Source organism: Taudactylus pleione, unplaced genomic scaffold (assembly GCF_031769625.1).
Source record: "Taudactylus pleione unplaced genomic scaffold, aTauple2 ptg000154l, whole genome shotgun sequence".
Classification (NCBI taxonomy): Eukaryota; Metazoa; Chordata; class Amphibia; order Anura; family Myobatrachidae; genus Taudactylus; species Taudactylus pleione.
This window is the reverse complement of record NW_028284556.1, coordinates 4,323,791-4,343,389: the sequence shown is the minus strand read 5'-3', so window position 1 is coordinate 4,343,389 and position 19,599 is coordinate 4,323,791. Positions and strand designations below refer to the sequence as shown.

At 44.4% G+C, this 19,599-nt stretch overlaps 1 pseudogene; it reads left to right on the top strand.

Moving 5' to 3' along the window:
* The first annotated feature begins 819 nt into the window (after positions 1–819).
* LOC148521859 (uncharacterized) lies at positions 820–1,766 on the top strand (annotated as a pseudogene).
* Positions 1,767–19,599: the final 17,833 nt, after the last annotated feature.

The window sequence follows — 19,599 nt, the reverse complement described above, 5'->3', positions numbered from 1 at the left end:
GTCGCGCATGACAAGACAGAGGGCCCCTCATCTTGTCTTTCTTACCTGGGTATTGAGATTAACACGATGGCTGGTTGTTGTCGTTTGCCGCACGATAAGGTTAAAAAATTGCTCGATCAGATTGCGTTTTGTTTAGGAACAGATAGCGTAAAATTGCGCGTTTCAATCTTTGCTGGGGTCATTTAATTTTGCCTGTCACATAATTCCCATGGGTAGGGTTTTTTGCAGGAAGTTGGAGAGGTCCGTGGCCGGGGTGAGCCAACCGCATCACTACGTTCGTTTGTCTTCTGAGATTATGGAGGATCTTCGAACCTGGTCCAGTTTTCTGGTTCGTTTTAATGGTGAACGCAGTTGGCCTGCTGCTCCAGTGTCGAATGCCACTTTGCAGCTTTTCACCGATGCGGCTGGGTCCTCCGGTTTTGGGGCCTTTTTCAACGGGGAGTGGTGCGCAGCGTCCTGGCCTCCTGATTGGCGTTTAGAAGGTCTTACTAGTAATTTGCTTTTGTTGGAACTTTTCCCCATTGTAGTGGCAGTCGAGCTATGGAAGGAGCGTTTGGCCAGTCAATATGTAGTTTTCTGGTGCGACAATCTAGGCGTAGTTCAGACCATCAACAATCAGCGTTCCTCCTCTCCCCCGGCTTTGCGTCTCCTTAGGCATTTGGTTTTGCGTTGCTTAGAGTCCAACATTAGGTTCCGTGCGCGCCACGTCCCGGGGGTGCATAATGCGATTGCTGATGCATTGTCCCGATCTCAATTCTCCCGTTTCCGTTTGCTGGCGCCGGCAGCTTCTGCAGTTGGGTTACCTTGCCCTCCTTTTGTATGGCAGATTATCAGGCAGGAATAGAGGGCCTGGCGCAGAGGTCGCTGGCTCCAGCAACTCGGAGGGCTTATGCTGCGTCGTGGCAGGATTGGCTGGCTTTCTGTTCACAAAGCCCTCAGCCAGGTAAGTCTTCCTCGGAGTTGATGTCTAGGTTTGTGTGGGGACATTACCAGCAAGGTCGTTCCAAGGCTTCCTTGACTTCGGCTCTGGCGGGAATTTCCTTCTTCAGTAAATTAAAAGGTTTACCAGATCCCACCAAATCATTCATCCTTTCTAAAGCCCTTAAAGGTTGGGCCAAGGAGTTTCCCACCAGGGCTGACTCCCGCAGGCCTATCGATCTCCATCTCCTTGTTTGCTTGCTGGGTGTGATGGATAGTGTGGCTTCGGATTCTTTTGAGGCTTCGTTATTATGTTTAGCTTTTGCAGTTGCGTTTTTTGGGGCTTTTAGGGTCAGTGAGATTGTAGCTTCCAGCAAGTCCTCGGTGTCCTCAGGGTTCATGGTGGGAGATATCGTGTTCCAGGAGTCATCGTTTTGTGTAAACTGCGGTTTTCCAAGACGGATCAGTTAGGCCGGGGCAGGTGGGTTACCTTGCATAAACAGGATGACGCTTCGGTTTGCCCGGTGCGACTTGCCGCTTTATATATGGCTGGTCGTCCAGCAGGTGGTGCCCAATGGCTGGTGCACTCAAATCTGTCCCCTCTTTTTAAATTTCAATTCGCTGCTGTTCTTCGGCGTAGCTTAGTGGCGTTAGGCTTAGATGGCACTAGTTATGGGACTCATTCCTTCAGGATCGGTGCCGCCAGTAGTGCAGCAGTAGCAGGAGCGTCCGGCAGTGATATTCAAAAGATCGGTGGAGGTCCTCTGCATATAAGACGTATGTTCGCTGCGATAAGCTGTAGGTACGCTCCTGGGACAACCCAAAAAAGTTGTTTACCGTCCAGTTAACGAATGGTTAGCATTCGATAAGTGGGGGTGTGAAGGAATTTTTTAGTTTTTCCTCCCGGGAGCCATCATCTGGCTCAACTTGGTTCACGGGGAAGGTTTTTTAATTTTTCTCCTTCACTCGTGTTACCTGTTTCCCCCATTGCATCCTTGCTAGTTTAGTTGCTGTGTGTTAATTTTGTTGTGTGCAGTTTGGTTTTGGTGCGGTGGCTCACGGTTAGGGTGTTCTTTCCTTACAGGGGAAGACTTTGGAGAAGAGCAGGTCGGCCATTCCTATATTTATTGGGCTGAACAGCATGGTTTGGCTAGACGGGCCAGTGAATTGTTGGGTGGCAGGCATGTTCGCTGGATAGGTGTGCGTGGCTTGCTTTGTGCATCTGTGCGAGATTTGTTGGTGGAGTCTGCAGCGAAATGGGGTGTACCTGATTGGTTGGTCCTGCATGTTGGTGGGAATGATCTGTGTAAATTGAAAGGTTTGGAGTTGTCTTTTCAGCTGAGAGAATTGGTTGATGCAGTTCGCTTGTTGTGGCCGAATGTGCGCATTATATGGTCTGAAATAGTGCCGCGGCTGGTTTGGTGTGGTGAACATGACCACAAGGCTTTGGATAGGGCTAGTCATAAGGTCAACAGAGCTTTGAATAAACATGTCCTGTCATTTGGTGGCTTGGTAGTCAGGCATAGCTTTTGGGGTTCAGATTTACCTAGATTTTTTCGCCCAGACGGGGTTCATTTTAATAATTCGGGTTTAGGTTTGTTTATTAAGGAGTTGCTTGCCTTTTTGGATTAGTGGTCTTTTCCTTTGGTGGCGGGCCAGTCTCAAATTGAGGCTGGCTTTGGCGGGAGAACGCTGCATCTCAGTGGCTTTATTGTGAGGCAAGAGAGCGTTGTGAGGGCGCTGGACCTCGATGTAACATGACGAGTCTGTCCTTCTCGTACGAGGGGACCCGAGCGCTTTTGTACAGAAGCGCTCGGAGTAGACTGGCCCAGGAGGGAGGCGAGACCTTCACGGCGTAAGTGCGTCTTTAGGGGGAACGTTTTAGTCGTTCCCCGTTTAAGTCAGCTTGAAAGCTAGAACTGAGTTTGCAGCATCTCCTGGCCACCATGGTTAGGTGAATTAATTAATTAATTAATTCATTCATTCAGAAATAAAAGCTGTGACCTTTTATCCAAGCTGTTATGGTGTCCGTCTCTTTCTTTATTAGATAAGTTAAGTGCTTAGGTAATTAAGGTTGGTTAAGGTATTTAATTAGCAATAAGCCAATGGAGATCTTATAGTGACTGTGATCCATAAACCATTGTCTCATCAATTTAATTAGTAATTTCAACATTAAGGGGTAAATTTACTAAGATGGGAGTTCTATTAAGAAAAGATGTTGCACATAGCAACCAATCAGATTCCAGGTTTATCTTCTAGAAGGTGCTAGATAAATGAGAAGTAGAATCTGATTGGTTGCTATGGGCAACATCACTTCTTAAATAGAACTCCCATCTTAGTAAATTTACCCCTAATACTCTATTCTTTATGGAATGATTTATGTACAGCGACAAGCTGTACACATTAAGGACTGTGACAGCCAGAGGTCATTGTGTTTTATTTATTCTATTTATCATATTTACATTGTGTTGTGTAAACTGTCTACTCTAGCAGTTATCTCATTATTTATTTTTTATCATTTGTTATATACTTTTTTTTACATTTAGTTAATTTCGTTTAACATCCTATCAATTGTGAAGACATTTGTTTTAAAACTTTGAAGTAAAATCTAGGCAATTTAATATTTTTCATTATTTATTGAAATCATTATATATATACACATATCAATCGAATCCCATTATTGCGCCATCAGGACACATTCTTCAGACTTCAGCATTGTGGAATCCATCGCAGAGTGAGTGACAGGTGGTGAGCGTTTGAGTGTGGTGACAGGAGAGTGGTAACAGAAACCCAGGCGTACCTCTCCGTTTCAATGCCGTTACATTGCCATGCATAAATTAGCCACTGAGATTGCCTATGCAGCTTGAGTACTCACTGCCAAGCTCGACAGCAGTAGATCCTGACGCCGGCTGGTAAGTACCCTAACCCTCCCCTCCCCTAGGGGTGCCTAACCCTAAAACTCCCAGGGTGGTGCCTAACCCTAAGTCCCACCCCCAGGGGTGCCTAAACCTAACCCCCCTTCCCACACCTTAAACATAACCCTCCCAGGGAGGTGTCTTACCCTAACCTACCCCTAGGGGTGCCTAAACCTCCCCCTTAGGGGTACCTAACCCTTCTAAACTCCCTAAGCCTAACCCTCCCCCCCGCATCTAACGATAAGGACGCCCCGGACTTACCTCGTTCGGGCTGTCGTCCTTCTGCGTTCCGGCGTCGGGATTCAGAAAGGCGTCGGTATTTTGATGCCTATCTGAAGTCCCCCGTCGGGCTTTTCGTGTCGGGATATAGACTGGCTTCATTTAGTCCGCTGGTCTGTAAACTGCATCCCGTGTGTATGTATGTATGTATATATATGTATGTGTGATCCTGTATGTATGTATGACCCTGCCTGTATGTATGTATGCATGCATGCATGTGTGACCCTGCCTGTATGTGTGTGTATGTATGTATGACCCTGTATGTATGTATGTAACCCTGTATGTATGTACATATGTGTATGTCTTATGCACACATAAGAGATTATTATTCTAAAAGAACCTCACTTGCTTTTGCTAATATTACATTAGTGTGAGAATTTCTAACAGAACCTCACTGCTAATTGAATCTATCTCTTGGTCCAGGGGTTCTGTAAAACTATTCTGAGACAGTAAGGGTGCCATGAACCAAGAAGGTTTGGGAACCACTGCCCTTATGAGCTTTATAATGATGAATGCACAACTGAGCTTCAGGTTTATAAAGTTATTTATTGACACACACAAATATTTATGTACCAGGTAAAGGGATAATGTGGATATAAATAATAAGGTATCATGTTTATTAAAAACATCCAATGGAAATTATACTAAGCATAATGGTTAAAATTGTTGAAGTACAGTTCAAATACACAAATTCCAATAATATAAAAAAAATGAAATAAAAAATAAAACAAAAATGAAAGCATTAAATCAACAAAATATGCAGGATAAAATAGCAATAGAAGTATACTACGGGGACTGCAGAACGAGCAATACGTGCTTCCTGAGGGCTCCAGCTATATGGCCCAGAAATAACATCTTCCCTATCCAACTAGGGGCATTGGCGACTTTATACTTTAGGTTGCCAGTCCCCTGTCCCACACAGACCCTCTCATAGAGTGGTTGGAAACCCCGCTGGCCTGGAGCTGATCCCTAAAGATTCGGGGCCTACTCCGCGCCAAAAGCCGCGGCCTCGATTTCGGCCGTCACCCGCCGCCGCCTCAGCATTGCCGCGGAAGTCGGCTGGACACCGGAGATGCTCCCCACCGCATGACCTACAGCACATAACAAGTATACAACCGCTTACCTCTTCTCACCGCATCCTCCCTGCGGGTCCGGCTGTGTTTACTGATGGGAGCGCCGCTACTACAGCGCTGACGTGCGCCTCTACCCACCCTCAGTCACTGCATCCAACTCTGGTCACTGGTACTGCTGACTGCAATACCCCATCATACCCTTTCTCAGGTGAGGGGTTATCAGCACCTCCGTTGTCACACTGCATGGATTGTGACTGACTGTCACAAGGGAGGACAGCCAGTGGAAACTATCCAGAAAGTGTTGTGCCGATCTGCCTGATAACAGATATATTCCTACTGCTGACCAACTCACTACTATTTCTGACACCTTTTACTTCTATACCCAACTGGCAATCCCTAAAAGCATATTGTTGGGATTATATATATATATATATATATATATATGTCTTTTTCTTTTCTTCCAGTATATTTCCCTTCATTGCTATGAGTGTATATTGATATTATAACATATCTGGGCTTGGAGCTCCCCCATGTGGCCACGCTTGTAACTTCACACTTTCCTATTTACAAAAGTCACTTTATTTGATCTCACAGCAGCTGTCTATAATATTTTATTTTGCCTAATATTACTATTATATCTCCTATATATTCCTGTGGAGATAAATGTTAGTTTATATGGGCTGACACATGCGCTGCGAGATGGCCATGATCCCCTGATTCACCCATATAATATGGGGAGAGGTACGTGGTGACCGCACCCTGGGAATGTATCTCCTTTCTGTATGTGTGTGGTTTTCTTTTTGTTTCTCCTGTCTCTATTTCTCTGATGGGAAAAACTAAGAAGACAGTGCGGACACCTAGTGCTAAGAAGACTGTGGATACGTCGTTGCAACCCAATCTACTTCGCTACTTCACCCCTGACAGAGGTGCTTTTGAAGATAACGCACATTCTGATTCTAACCCGTCTACGTCATCTGATAATACTGGACTTATGGCGTCACCAACTCATACTGGTTCAGGAGATATGGCAGACACCACTATGGCTGACGTCCTGGTGCACTTACGCTCTCTCCCCACAAAACAGGACTTTCTAGACCTTGATAAGAAAATTGGGGCCACAGTCAAAGCGGAAATTGCTACCCTTCAAAAAGACATTTCTCATGTTGCACACCGGGTATCTGACATGGAGACACACATGGAGGAAGTCAGTTCTTTCCAACAAAAAATCCGGGACGATGTCTCTACGCATGCACAAGAGATGAGAATGATGCAGCGGAGATTAGACGACCTCGATAACAGAGGTCGTCACAACAATTTACGTATCCGGGGAATCCCGGAAGACGTCCAAGGTCCTGGCATCATTGATGCACTTACCAAAATGTTTAAGAACTTACAGATGTAGAACCGGATAACACAATTCTTTTTGATCGTGCTCACCGGGCCCTTCGACCAAAGGGTCTCCAATCTGAGGCTCCCAGAGACATTATCTGTCGTCTCCACTACCATCATCTTAAGGAAGAGATCCTCAGCAAAGCATGCAAACTAGATGATATTGAATTTAACGGCAATAAAGTTCAAATTTTCCCTGATCTCTCCTGGAATACACTCCATCTGAGACGCCTCCTTAAGTCTCTCACTGACATTCTCAAACAGAAAGGTGTCCATTTCCGTTGGGGATTTCCTCTGAGTATCCAAGTCATGCATGACGGTCGCCAACTCATCTTACAGACACCAGAGGACCTGGATAAGTTTTGTGATGCACTCTCTATTTCTATACCACCTCTTCAAGATTGGATCCATTTGTTCTCATGTCTAGATCCACCTGCCGCAAGAGCTCCTTGGACAACAGTGAAGGGGCAGAGACATAGTTTGACCTCTCCACGAGTTGAACGGATAACTTCTGGCACTTGATTAACTACGATGTTTTGACGTGACTATTTGTCTCTATTATAAGCTTGGACATGGTACTTGTCCGGAAGCGTATCCTTTTCATATTGTTGGTGGTTAGCTCGTTCGCTGATCATTTGCTGATCATAGATTTCTATAATTGTTCTTGCCTAACAGTTTATTGCTGTACATTTGTAATTTACACAAAAGGAAAAAATTTACTTTTTTTTTGTCCAATACACACAGCAGATTTTGTAAGGTTGTGTAAGTTTTTGTAAGTTTTTTTTTAAAAAAAAATTCTAAAATTGTTTTATAGATATGCCTCATACATTTATGATAATGATGTAAATGGTATTATTATTCTTATTATCTAGACGATTTTTTGATATTGCCGTTTGCTGGATGTACGTTATTTCTTTATTCCCAGGTGGGTGGTTATAGCTGCCTTACCCCAGTTGGGTAGTTCCGCATTTCGACCTTGGAGCATGGGTCGACTGTTGTCTTCTGCCTGCTCCAACAGCGGTAATCTTTTCTCATGGATATATTTTTCTGTTTATTCTAACAAGATTATTTGTTTGTTTTTTTATTATTTTTTTTTTATTATTATTTTTATTTAAAAATTTTTTGTTTTTATTTTTTTTATTTTAAATTTTTTTGTTTTTATTTTTTCCCTTCCTAGTCGCTATGTCCCTACTGCCCTTGTACATCCTCTATATATGATTAACCTTTCACATAGCCACTCCGATGGCCCCCCTGAAACCAGAAAATATAAAATTATGCTCCTTTAATGTTAAGGGTCTTAATATTCCTGAGAAACTTTCCACCTTACTAAGAGAACTTAATTTAGAGAAGGTAGATGTGGCTTTTGTGCAAGAAACACATTTTAAACAATTAGTTGCCCCTAAGCTTGGGAATTGTTTTGCAGTAATAACTCTCAGAGTAAGTGCCTGGGAGTGGCTATACTCCTTTCTAATCGGCTTGCCGTTTCAGACATATCTCATCATATTCTAGTGGAAGGCAGATGTCAGATATTGAAATGCAAGATATACAGTCAAACTTATACTATTGTGAATGTCTATTCCCCTAATCAAAAACAGAGGCAATTTTTTAACAAGGTCTTAAAACTTCTGGAGCCATTGAAGGAGGGGTGTGTAATACTAGGTGGGGATTTCAATTGGTTTTTAGACCCTGTGTTAGATTGTTCTTTAGGACCGCCCCGAGTCTCATTGCGAGACCACCTTTTTTCTGAATATCAATTGATAGACTTATGGAGGACTCAACACCCAACGGTTAAAGATTATACGTTTTATTCTAACCCACATTCTGTATACTCACGTATTGACTACTTTCTTGTAGATCATAGAAACCTTAAATATTTTCCTCATAGTCAAATAGGTCATATCACATGGTCTGACCATACCCCAATTTTTGCAAATATATGTTTTCCTAACTTGACTCCTAGACAATGGATATGGCGCTTTAATGATCTTTTAATTAGTGATCCTCGTACTAAAAACGACCTTTTTAAAGCCATTACTGAATATGTTGACATCAATGACGCTCCAGATGTATCTAAAATAATGGTGTGGGAGGCACATAAATGTGTGATTAGAGGACATTGTATTCAGTTAGGTTCCAGACTAAAAAAGGAAAAGATGGCTCAACGGCAACAACTCTTGGCCCGTATTAAGTCCCTGGAAAGATCCCATAAATCTTCTTTAGATGAATCTACATTGCGAGAACTTACTGAAGCGAGACAGGCTCTTAATAAGCTTCTCCAAGACAAAACTAAATTAGATTTACAGAAATGCAGACATAAATTTTATCAATGGTGAAACAAGCCTGGCAGAATGCTTGCCAGAGCCCTAAAACTCAGAGGCTACAATCTTATGTCTCTAATGTTCGGGACTCCGGGGGGAACACTAGGCCTGATTCAGACCCGCTCGCGAGCGCAGGACGCTCGCAAGCGGGTCGATGGTGCCCTACTGCGCATGCTAACGACGGAGGGAGCACCGTCGTGCGCATGCACGAGACCCGGCTTGCGACAAGGTAGCCGTCGCTTCGGGTCTTGCACCAAAGGGGGCGTGCTGTCGATGTTGATTGACAGCACGCCCCCTTTGGTGGGCGTGCCGGGGGCGTGGCTGCCAGATGGAGGCGTTCCCATGGGAACGCCTACCGTCTGAAGCCGGCCCCACCAACATCAGTAGTGATGTCAGTGGGAGTGATTTGGGCTCTGATAGAGCCAAAATCACTCCAGGGCTTGCGGCAGCGAGACCCTACCGCAGGGTCTCCGTCGCAAGCCCGATGGTCGCGATGGTCTTGACCATCGCGACCATCATCATGGACGCTCGCTATAGCTGTGGGTGGTCACCCACAGCTATGCGAGCATCCAAAAGGCCGCTCCATTTTCATGGAGGAGGGCCCTGATTCAGAGCGAGCGCTCTGGTAAGAGCGTTCGGCTCTGAATCAGGCCCTCTGTCCTTACTTTTCCCCAAATTGCAGCTGCCTTTCAAAATTATTACATGAAACTTTATAATTTATGAAAGGAACAATCACCTACTAATCCCTTAACACATCAGGAGGCGATTAGAAATTATCTTTCCTCGGTCAACTTTCCACAAATTGAGGAGAGTGATCTGACTTCTCTTGATCGCCCCTTTACCTACGAGGAACTAGATGTAGCTCTGTCAAATACCCCACTTGGAAAAAGCCCTGGCCCAGATGGCTTCCCTGTGAGCTATTATAAGACGTTTCGATCTATACTTTTGCACTTTTTTTGAAAGCTTGTAACGAAGTGTCCGATAGGGTAGGTTTTTCCCCTCAGACATTTGAGGCCCATATTTCAATAATCCCCAAAGAGGGGAAGGACCCTGCCCAATGTGCAAGCTATAGGCCTATTTCTTTATTAAATAATGACTTAAAATTATATGCTAAAATGCTCGCAAATAGGTTGAGTTTTCTTCTCCCTGGCTTGATACACGAAGACCAAGTGGGATTTGTTCAAGGTAGGGAGGCTAAAGACAATACATCTAAGATCATTGATATAATCCATTATGTTAAAGGTACTGGGTCCCCTGTTATCCTTCTCTCAACAGATGCAGAGAAGGCCTTTGACAGGATTGATTGGCAGTTCATGGAGGGTCTTCTTCGATATATGGGGTTAGGCTCTCACTGTCTTCATCGTATTTTGGCCCTTTATAATTTTCCCTCGGCCAGAGTGCAAGTCAATGGGGCCCTCTCAGATCCTTTCCCGATCAACAACGGCACACGTCAAGGATGCCCACTGTCTCCCCTTATATTCGTGCTTTGCATGGAGGCTTTGGCGAGGGCTATCCGATGTAACAAGGATATTAAGGGTGTGCAGATAGGAGATCATGAATACAAATTGGCACTATTTGCCGACGATCTCCTTGTTACCATCTCTTCACCGGTGACCTCTCTCCCTGCCCTCTTGCATGAGTTTGATAGATTCAGTGGGATCTCTAATTTTAAAATCAATTATTCCAAATCTGTTGCCATGAACATATCATCCCCTGACAGTACTGTGACAGGTCTTAGGAGCGCATTTCCCTTTATTTGGACTTCTTCTAGTCTTAAATATTTGGGTGTTCTTCTATCCCCTTCGAATAGTAATTTGTACCAACTAAATTTTCCCCCTCTTATTAAACAATTTAAGACAGATTTTCAAAGATGGTCTCTATTGAAGCTATCCTGGTTAGGTAAAATTAATACGGTTAAAATGTCTATTTTACCTAAGGTCTTATATTTGATGCAAGTGTTGCCTATTACAATACCAGTCTCCTTTTTTAAGGAATTACAAAGTCTGGTGGGTCACTTTGTTTGGGGTTCAGGTAGACCCAGACTGTCACAAGCTGTATTATGTCAAAGTCGCTCAAAAGGTGGTCTTCAGCTACCTCACTTCCTTACTTATTACTATGCAGTCCACCTGTCCAGGATTGTTGAAATGTCTAGAATATCTGAAATTAAACAATGGATGCTTGTAGTGGGTCACACAGTCATTAAGCCATCCCATGTACTCCCTTGGATTGTCAAATGTCCGTCTTTATCTCACCCGACACTAGGTCCAACTCGCCGTTGTTGGAACAAATTTAGGAACTCCCCTTTGTTTAGCCCATGCGCCTCATTACCTACTCCGCTGGTAGGCAACCCGGATTTTCCCCCAGGTCTCATGGCATCTAATTTATCTGGTTGGTCTACAAAGGGTATTACACATATATCCCACCTAGTTACACCTAGTACAATGCGATCCTTTAAAGATCTCCAGCAATTGTATAAACTCCCATCCTGTTAATTTTGGGTGTATCTCCTATTAAGACACTATATTAATTCTCTTAATGCTGGTGGTCCTCGCTGGACCCCGACCAAGTTTGAAGTTTTATGTATGACAGAAGATCCACCAAAGGGACCTTATGTCGAAGCTGAATAATTGGCTGAGACAAGATCAGTTTAAAATTGAAGCGTGCGCGACGCCATCTTGCAAATGGCAGCTAGACTCCATTTTAGAAACAAGAATCTGCAAGACGCCATTTTGTGACCAGCGTCATTTCAAGTTACAACTCAGGAGCTAAGAACAGATGGCAATGTTTTTGTTAATCTACCAAGGGCAACTGGAAGAACAAACTTTCTGAGTAAGAGTAAATAGAATAGACAATGGGTATTTTTACATACAAATTGGGAATCCCTGGATGCAGATAAAGTATAGTTGTGGCAATTGTAATATAATCCAGGCATTGATCTACATAATTGGATTTGTCTGAATCCTAGACAGGATGTCCCCAACTTCACAGCTTGATTCACAGTTCACACAAGAGTCTGGGAGAACAAAAGAGGTTTTTTCCTTTTAACACAGGACAGGTGGGGGCCTGCTGACAGAGGGCATGGAACTACAATGCTCAGCAATCCACACTGCTGAATGTTCACTTCATGTATGAGAAATTATGCACTCAAATCTCACCCATTAATAACTAGCGTCCTTATATCAAACCCCGAATACCCACACATTACATATTCACACATAAGGTTCAATAAGCTCTAAAGTGTATGATTTAAGTTGGTTCAGTTAGTTTAAATGCTGAAAAATAAAGATATTTGATAACTAAGGTATTATACATGCTAAACAAGTCATGTTTGGAGTTGTACTGATGCGTATCCTTTTTACAGTATTCCGGTGTTATCGGTGGGGAGATCGCATCATACATTCCCGAGTTATGGATCGCAGTGCCTACAAGCAACAAAATGTATATTTTAGAAGCAACTATTAGGATGCTGCAGGAGGCGTGAAGAGGAAGACTCCCAGCTGATAGAGGCAGGGAGAGTCTGTTTCAACCAGCCGGTTAAATGTGCTGTAACAGATGCTTCACCCCTGGGGACCAATGATATCAGCAACAGACTTCCCTATTGTCCTGTTTATTCTGGGGGGATATAAATATGAGTGCATGAACGCTGGTTCTGGGTCTTCGTGCTGAATGCCGAATGATGAGGGGTCTCTTGCTGATGCCTATCTCTGGGTCCGGAAGCACCTGCGTATGTATACTGTACTTGGGGTCAGTATAATTTCCTTTTGCGCCTAAATTGTGTCTGTCTCTCTCTCTCTCTCTGTCTCTCTCTCTCTGTGTGCCTCTCTCTGTGTGCCTCTCTGTGTGTCTCTCTGTGTCTTTCTCTCTGTGTGTCTCTCTCTGTGTGTCTCTCTCTCTCTCTCTCTCTCTCTGTGTTTCTCTCTCTCTGTGTCTCTCTCTCTCTCTCTCTGTGTCTCTCTCTCTGTGTGTCTCTCTGTCTGTGTCTCTCTCTGTCTGTGTATCTCTCTGTCTATCTGTGTGTGTGTCTCTCTCTCTCTCTGTGTGCCTCTCTCTGTGTGTCTCTGTGTCTCTCTGTCTGTGTCTCTCTGTGTGTCTCTCTTTCTCTGTCTCTCTCTGTCTCTCTGTGTCTCTCATTGTATTTTGAAGTTTAATCATGCATATGTATATCAACTGTACCTTGTGACTTTATGATTTATTTGCACTTATTGTGCACAGATCATAGCGTGTAACTGACTGTACTTTTACTTGAATAATACTTTGTGCTTCGGAACCACATGTTCTGAGTCTGGAGTCTCTATTTTTTGTATGACTGCGTACGCAAATTAGCGTCATCCTTAGAGGTTTATAGGAAGGGTATTAGAAGGTACAGGCAGGGGTATATAGAGGTTCATTTCAATATCATCACTTATTTCTTCAATATATCGATTATGTCTTGAGTGCTCTAATCCATCTACACCCTCTTATGTTCCTGCTTGGCATGGTGAATTGGGAAGGGAACTAACAGAGGATCAGTGGTCACAAATATTTGATTTTACCTTTGCTAGTTCCTCTTCACTCCAAGTTTTGGAAACCCAATACAAGATCTTGGCTAGGTGGTATAGGTGCCCTGTTCACATTCACCGGATGTTCCCAAATTTATCTAATCTATGCTGGTGTTGTAGTCAAGCAGTAGGCACTCCTTTCCATATTTGGTGGCAATGCCCAATAATAGCTGACTTTTGGGGGAAGGTTCGACAATTATCGGAATTGATCACTGGTCTTCCTTTTTCTAATAAACCTGAGTTTTGGTTACTAAATCTATCAGACCTTCCTATATCCATATATAAAAAATCCTTGTTGCGTCATCTGGTGAATGCTGCGAGGGCTACTGTACCATGCTATTGGAGATCTTCGATTTGTCCTCCTATCTCTCGATGGTTTCAGAGAATAGATCGGTATATGGGTATGGAAGATCTCTCCTCGTCGAAATCATCTTCCTCAGATTTTACAAACACTTGGCATTGCTGGCTGAATTTTAAAGACTCTGCTGAATACAAAATAAATACTATAATGCCTCTTAGGATATAGCGACATTCTTCCTTTCCCCATTATTTTTCTTTCTTTATATATACTTTTCTTTCTTAATTTTTGTATATCTTATTTTATTAGTTATGTTTGTGTTTGTTCTTTTATTTTATTTTAATTAGCAACGTTCGAAAGCACGATTAAATACTAGGCGACCTGGGACTTTTTCTTTTTCGCTTTTTTACTCCATGTTTTGTGACTATGGGCCTGATTCAGAGCCGCTCGTAAGCGGCAGTACGCTCGTTCCGAGCGATGTTCACACTTCTGCGCATGCGTACGGTTTATAATACGCATGCGCGAACCAGTCAGTGCGGCCGAAAATCGTTTGTTCGCTATATAGCGAATGCCTGCTACTTTGAGTGACAGGATGAGGCGTATGTGGGTGGTAACGGGAAGGTGCTTGAAAACGGGGAGTGGAATTTAGAACGCAGGCGTGCTTAAAGGTCAAAACGGGCGTTTTATGGGTGTGCATAATTAAAACAGCAGCGTCATTGACCACGTCACCTGGTTGTTTTATAGTCAAAACTACTCGCAATATAGTGGTAGGAAAAACCAACCACAAGAATAGCGAGCAGTTCATACGCTGATCGATGTACTCGATTAATCTAATAAATAGCGAACATGACGTATGATGCGAGCGGCCAGGGGGCGTATTTTTCAAATAAACGTCCGCAAGTTTTTGTTCGCTCGTTCAGACATGGAGGCGTCAACAGACCGCAAAGAGCGAACGGTTCATTTGAATAGCCACCCCCTTTTTCTGAACGAGCGAGCGCTAATTGCATCCGGCTCTGAATCAGGCCCTATATTTGTCCATTGAATTTGTATTGTTATTTGTACTTATTTGGTGTTTATGTAGGCCGCTGTAGGCCATATATGTACTGTGCTATTTTGGATTTCAATAAAAATAGATTACATACAAAAGAAGTATACTACGGAATGTGCCGCCGGTCACAATCCCGACGGCAGAATGCCTGCTAGGGATTCATGACATGCATTGAGATACCGACGCCTGTCATAATCCCGACGCTGGAACCGCGATCCCCACCATCCCTATCGTCGCGAATGGGGTAAGCATTCACTTAGCCCGAGGATGGGGGGGTTAGCTTTAGGGCACCCCGGTGGAACTTAGGGTTAGGCACCTCCCCGAGGAAGGTTAGGGATAGGCTCCAGGAAGGGGGGGTTAGGTTTAGGCACTGGGGGGGGTTAGGGTTAGGCATCCCCCCTTGGAGGGTTAGGTTTAGGGAATGGGGAGGTAGGGATAGGTTTAGGCACTAATGCGGCCCATACACGCTGCAATTTTTTACACGATATGCACGATTTTGATAAATCGTATCGATCAATCGTTCACATCGTGTGTTGTTTCAGTGTGCATACGATGCCGATGCGCGTCCCCGAACTCATCTAGTTGGATCGTAGATCTTACTGCAAAACAGTAAAGGCCCCCATACACGATGCAATTCAAAGTTGGTAAGATGTGTTGTACGTTTGCCCTTGACGATTGCGATCATAGGATAAGATGCATAGAAGTGTATCACATTGTACTCAAAAGATCGTAGATCTCTCTGCAAAACCATCTGATCTGCGATCCAACTAGAGGACGGTGGAATTTTAAGGGAAATCGTGCTACACATCTTACCAACTTATCATCGCAACGTGTATGGGGCCCTTAACAGGGGAAGGGAGGTTAGGGTTAGGCACTTCCATCTTCATATAAATATGTTTTCCATATTTTTTTTTTTAACCTTCTCTTCCATGATTGTAAGCTTGCAAGAAGGGCCTTCTTACCCCTTTTAATTCCCAATGGTAAAGTGCAAAGGAGTATGCTGGTGCTATATAAGTAAATATTATTATTATTATTATTATTATTATTATTATTATTAATAATAACAATAATAAGTAATAATAATGAATCTTTACATGTTTAATCAAATGAAAACATATTATGCAATATAATATCTATATGCTGATATTATAATTATGCCTGCACCTATAAGTAATAGGTACGGTCAGGGCCAGACTGCCCATCTTACACTTCTGGCAAATGCCAGAAGGGCCGATGGCCAGATGAGCAGGTCCAGCGTCAAATCCCAGCTGTGCAGCTCTGCCTCCCAGTGCTCTGCTCGGCCAGGGTTACTGAAAGACGGGGCGTACCGCATGGCTAAGCCCCAGTGACTAGTGGCACGCTCCGGAAGGCATCACCACGCTTCTTTTGCGGGCACAGGGACTGCCCAGTCCGTTCCTGGGTACAGTAAATCCATGTGTTGCATATATGGTTACATATTTAAGTATAGGAGCATAATGAAATGGTAATTGTGGGCCTTATTCTGAGTCAGACTCAGTTGCGTTATGAACGCAGACAGACAATGTTTTTCTACTGAGCAGGGCAGTAACTAGGGTGGTGCAACATGTGCTACGGCACAGCAGGGCAGGGGGCACTGTCCGGGCCTGTCAATTTTTAATCATTCTCATTTGTAGCTTCCTCTTCTTTTATCCTCAGCATCTCTTGGCCACTCCTATCTCGTCCCTGGCCGACCCCCCTCCATCTGGCCACCTCCCCAAGCACCTTGAGTCACATCATCTTTTATTTAACACACACAGCTATCTGCCCCACAATTTCAGATGGTAGCCCTGAACACAGCCACCGATACCTGACCCAGGTGATACCAGCACACCTAGAGTACCCTTGCCGGTGAGTTCAGCTGCTGGCACAGGGTACATACACAGACCTCCCTGATATTTGCTGCATATACACTACAAGCAGCGCTTTTTCTATTCCTTCAGTCGGTGATATACACTGCCAGCTCCAGGCTTGTGCATGGCTATTCTGATGGATAAATCCTGCTGCAGGTGCAGCTCCACCAGCGCTTTCCTACATTTAGAGCTGGTGAGTTAGGAAGGTCGTCAGGGAGATCACCAGTATTTCTGGGATTCTCGCTGACAATCAGGGAGGGTTGGCAAGTATGAGGTGTCTGTATGAAGACTTATGACTCATAGCACCTGGGGAGGAGGAGATTGATAGGGAACAGGTAGAAAAGCGTGGTACAAATATAGTAAGGGCATGTAAACATAATTGCGGCTCAATTAGATATGGTTCAGGCTCGGACTGGGCCACCAGGGATTTGGTGAAATCCCTGGTGGGCCCCAGTGATTTGTAGCCACGTTATCTATCGCAGAAGGGCGCTGTTTGGTATGACAGGCTGCAGTGCAGCTGCTTGCTGGGCAGTCATAAAAGTTGTGACTGACCCAGCCGGCAGCTACATGCAGAGGACAGGGCTACAGTGCAGTCAGCAGTGCACTACTGGGCAATAAATACCAGTAGTCTCTGCAGAGGAGCATGTGCTGGACTCTTATTGGAGAAGCCCATCATATGCTTCTCTGACTCATGAAGATCAACAGCAGCAGCCTCATGGGAGTTAATAACTGAGGCTGCCTTTGCTGCTCTGCCGACTGCATGTGTGGGCACTGGGCACTACAGTGTGGCATAATGTGTGGGCACTACAGTGTTGTATGATGTGTGTGGGCACTACAATGTGGTGTAACGTGTGTGGGTTCTACAGTGTGGCATAATGTGTGGGCACTACAGTGTTGTATGATGTGTGTGGGCATTACATTGTGGTATAATGTGCGTGAGCTCAACAGTGTGGCATAATGTGTGTGGGCAATATAGTGTGGCATAATGTGTGTGGACATTACAGTGGCATAATGTGTGGACACTACAGTATGGTATAATGTGTGGGCACTACAGTGTGGCATAATGTGGATGTAGTACAGTGTGGCATAATGCTGGTATATGTGTAGAGGTCTAATTTACCCACAACTGATTGGCATTGCAAGGGTTACTGGGCGACTCACCACTACTTCTCTGACTCCTCCATGCTTACCACTACCTCCCTGAACTCTCCATACTCACCACTACCTATGAGCACTACCACCCTTATCCCTCCTTACCAAACACTATCTCTCGGCACTACCTTTCTGACCCCCCCATACTCACCACTACCTATCTGCACTATCCCCCTGAACCTTCCTTACCAAACACTATCTCACTGTACTATCTTCGTGACCCCTCAATACTCACCACTACCTATCTGTACTACCGTACTGACCCCTCCTTACCAAACACTATCTCTCTTCACTACCTCCTTCACCCCTGCATAGTCACCCCTACCACTCTGCACTATTCCTTTGACCCTTCCATACCAAACACTACCTCTCTGTGTACCATACCTCTCAACTGTCCCGCTTCGTGTGTGGCAGTCCCGCTATTCAGGTATTGTCCCGCCATCCACCCACAGGCTGCAGTGCAGAGCAGTGGGTGAATAGATACTATGCGCATGGCATCCCTTCACCATGCGGGGAGAGCCGGGGGCACAACAGCATCTCCAGGGATGCTGGGCTCGCCCCCAGACTGATGAAGAGGGGGAGGTGCTGCGATGCCATGCCCCCTTTACAGCGAGACTGCATCCCCTTTTCGGGCATGCGGGTGTCCCACCCTTGCCATTCACAATGTTGGGAGGTATGGTCCTCCCCTGGGCCTCTATTATTGCGTTCCCCTCTAGGCCCCTCATGCTCCAGTCTGCCACTGATGTGGTCGCAAAGGCAGATACATCTGTTAGGAAGGAAGTGTCTTGTGGCTGCTGGAAGGCCGAGGTAAATATGCGCCATGCTGAGGATGACTATCTATGTAGCTGCTTTTGATTAGCAGTTTGTCCCACAGCTGATTGTACTTCATCCATTAGCATATAATGTTTTTTCTATTTATTTGGTAAATTCGATTTTTACTTTTGTTAATCAGAGATTACCCTCGCTTGTGTATGCACCACAGCAGAAGCACAGGTGACGCGCCCTGAAATAACTGGCCATGCTCCTGAGATGTTTGGCCACACCCATTTTGTTCCAAGACCAAATGTTGGGAGGTAATGGTATGTCTGAATAATAATACTAATTGCAGTAGTTCATATTGAAAGATGTGTCCAATTTTACATATTGACGAAGTACTACATATATATATATATATATATATATATATATATATATATAAATGAGTCCAACTAAGGACAAAAAATCCAGCACACCATTTATAATCAAAAAAGATCTTTTAAATAGTACCAACAGGGTAGAGAACAAGCCATTTGCAATAGTATAAAAATATATACTCAGCACATATTCAATGGGTCAAACATAGTCTGGGGAGCCACGCTCCGACAGCCGTTTCGTATCACCTTCCTCAGGGAACCACAAATTTACACTCAACAAATAGGCACGCTATATACCCCTGAAATCACCAAAAATGAACTCACCTGTGCCGCGCCAGCCCGCACGCCATCACACCCGCCCGGACCATGCTCCCTCCGTCCACGGCGATGCACACGTGCTCCGTCCGCCAAACCGGATATGACGTCATCCGGAACGAGTATGCACCAACCGGGGACCGGGGGAAGACATCATGGTTCCTAGGCGCCGGAAATGACGCCGGCTGACACGGCACAGCTGACCCCATGTAAACAAAACATACTTTATTCAATATAACATCAAAAATCGACAGACAATACAATACAGACAATACTACACTATGACAAAAATATTAAAATGCAGATGTATAACTGTAGAACTACAATCCCAACAGATGACAAAAACATCTGCGGA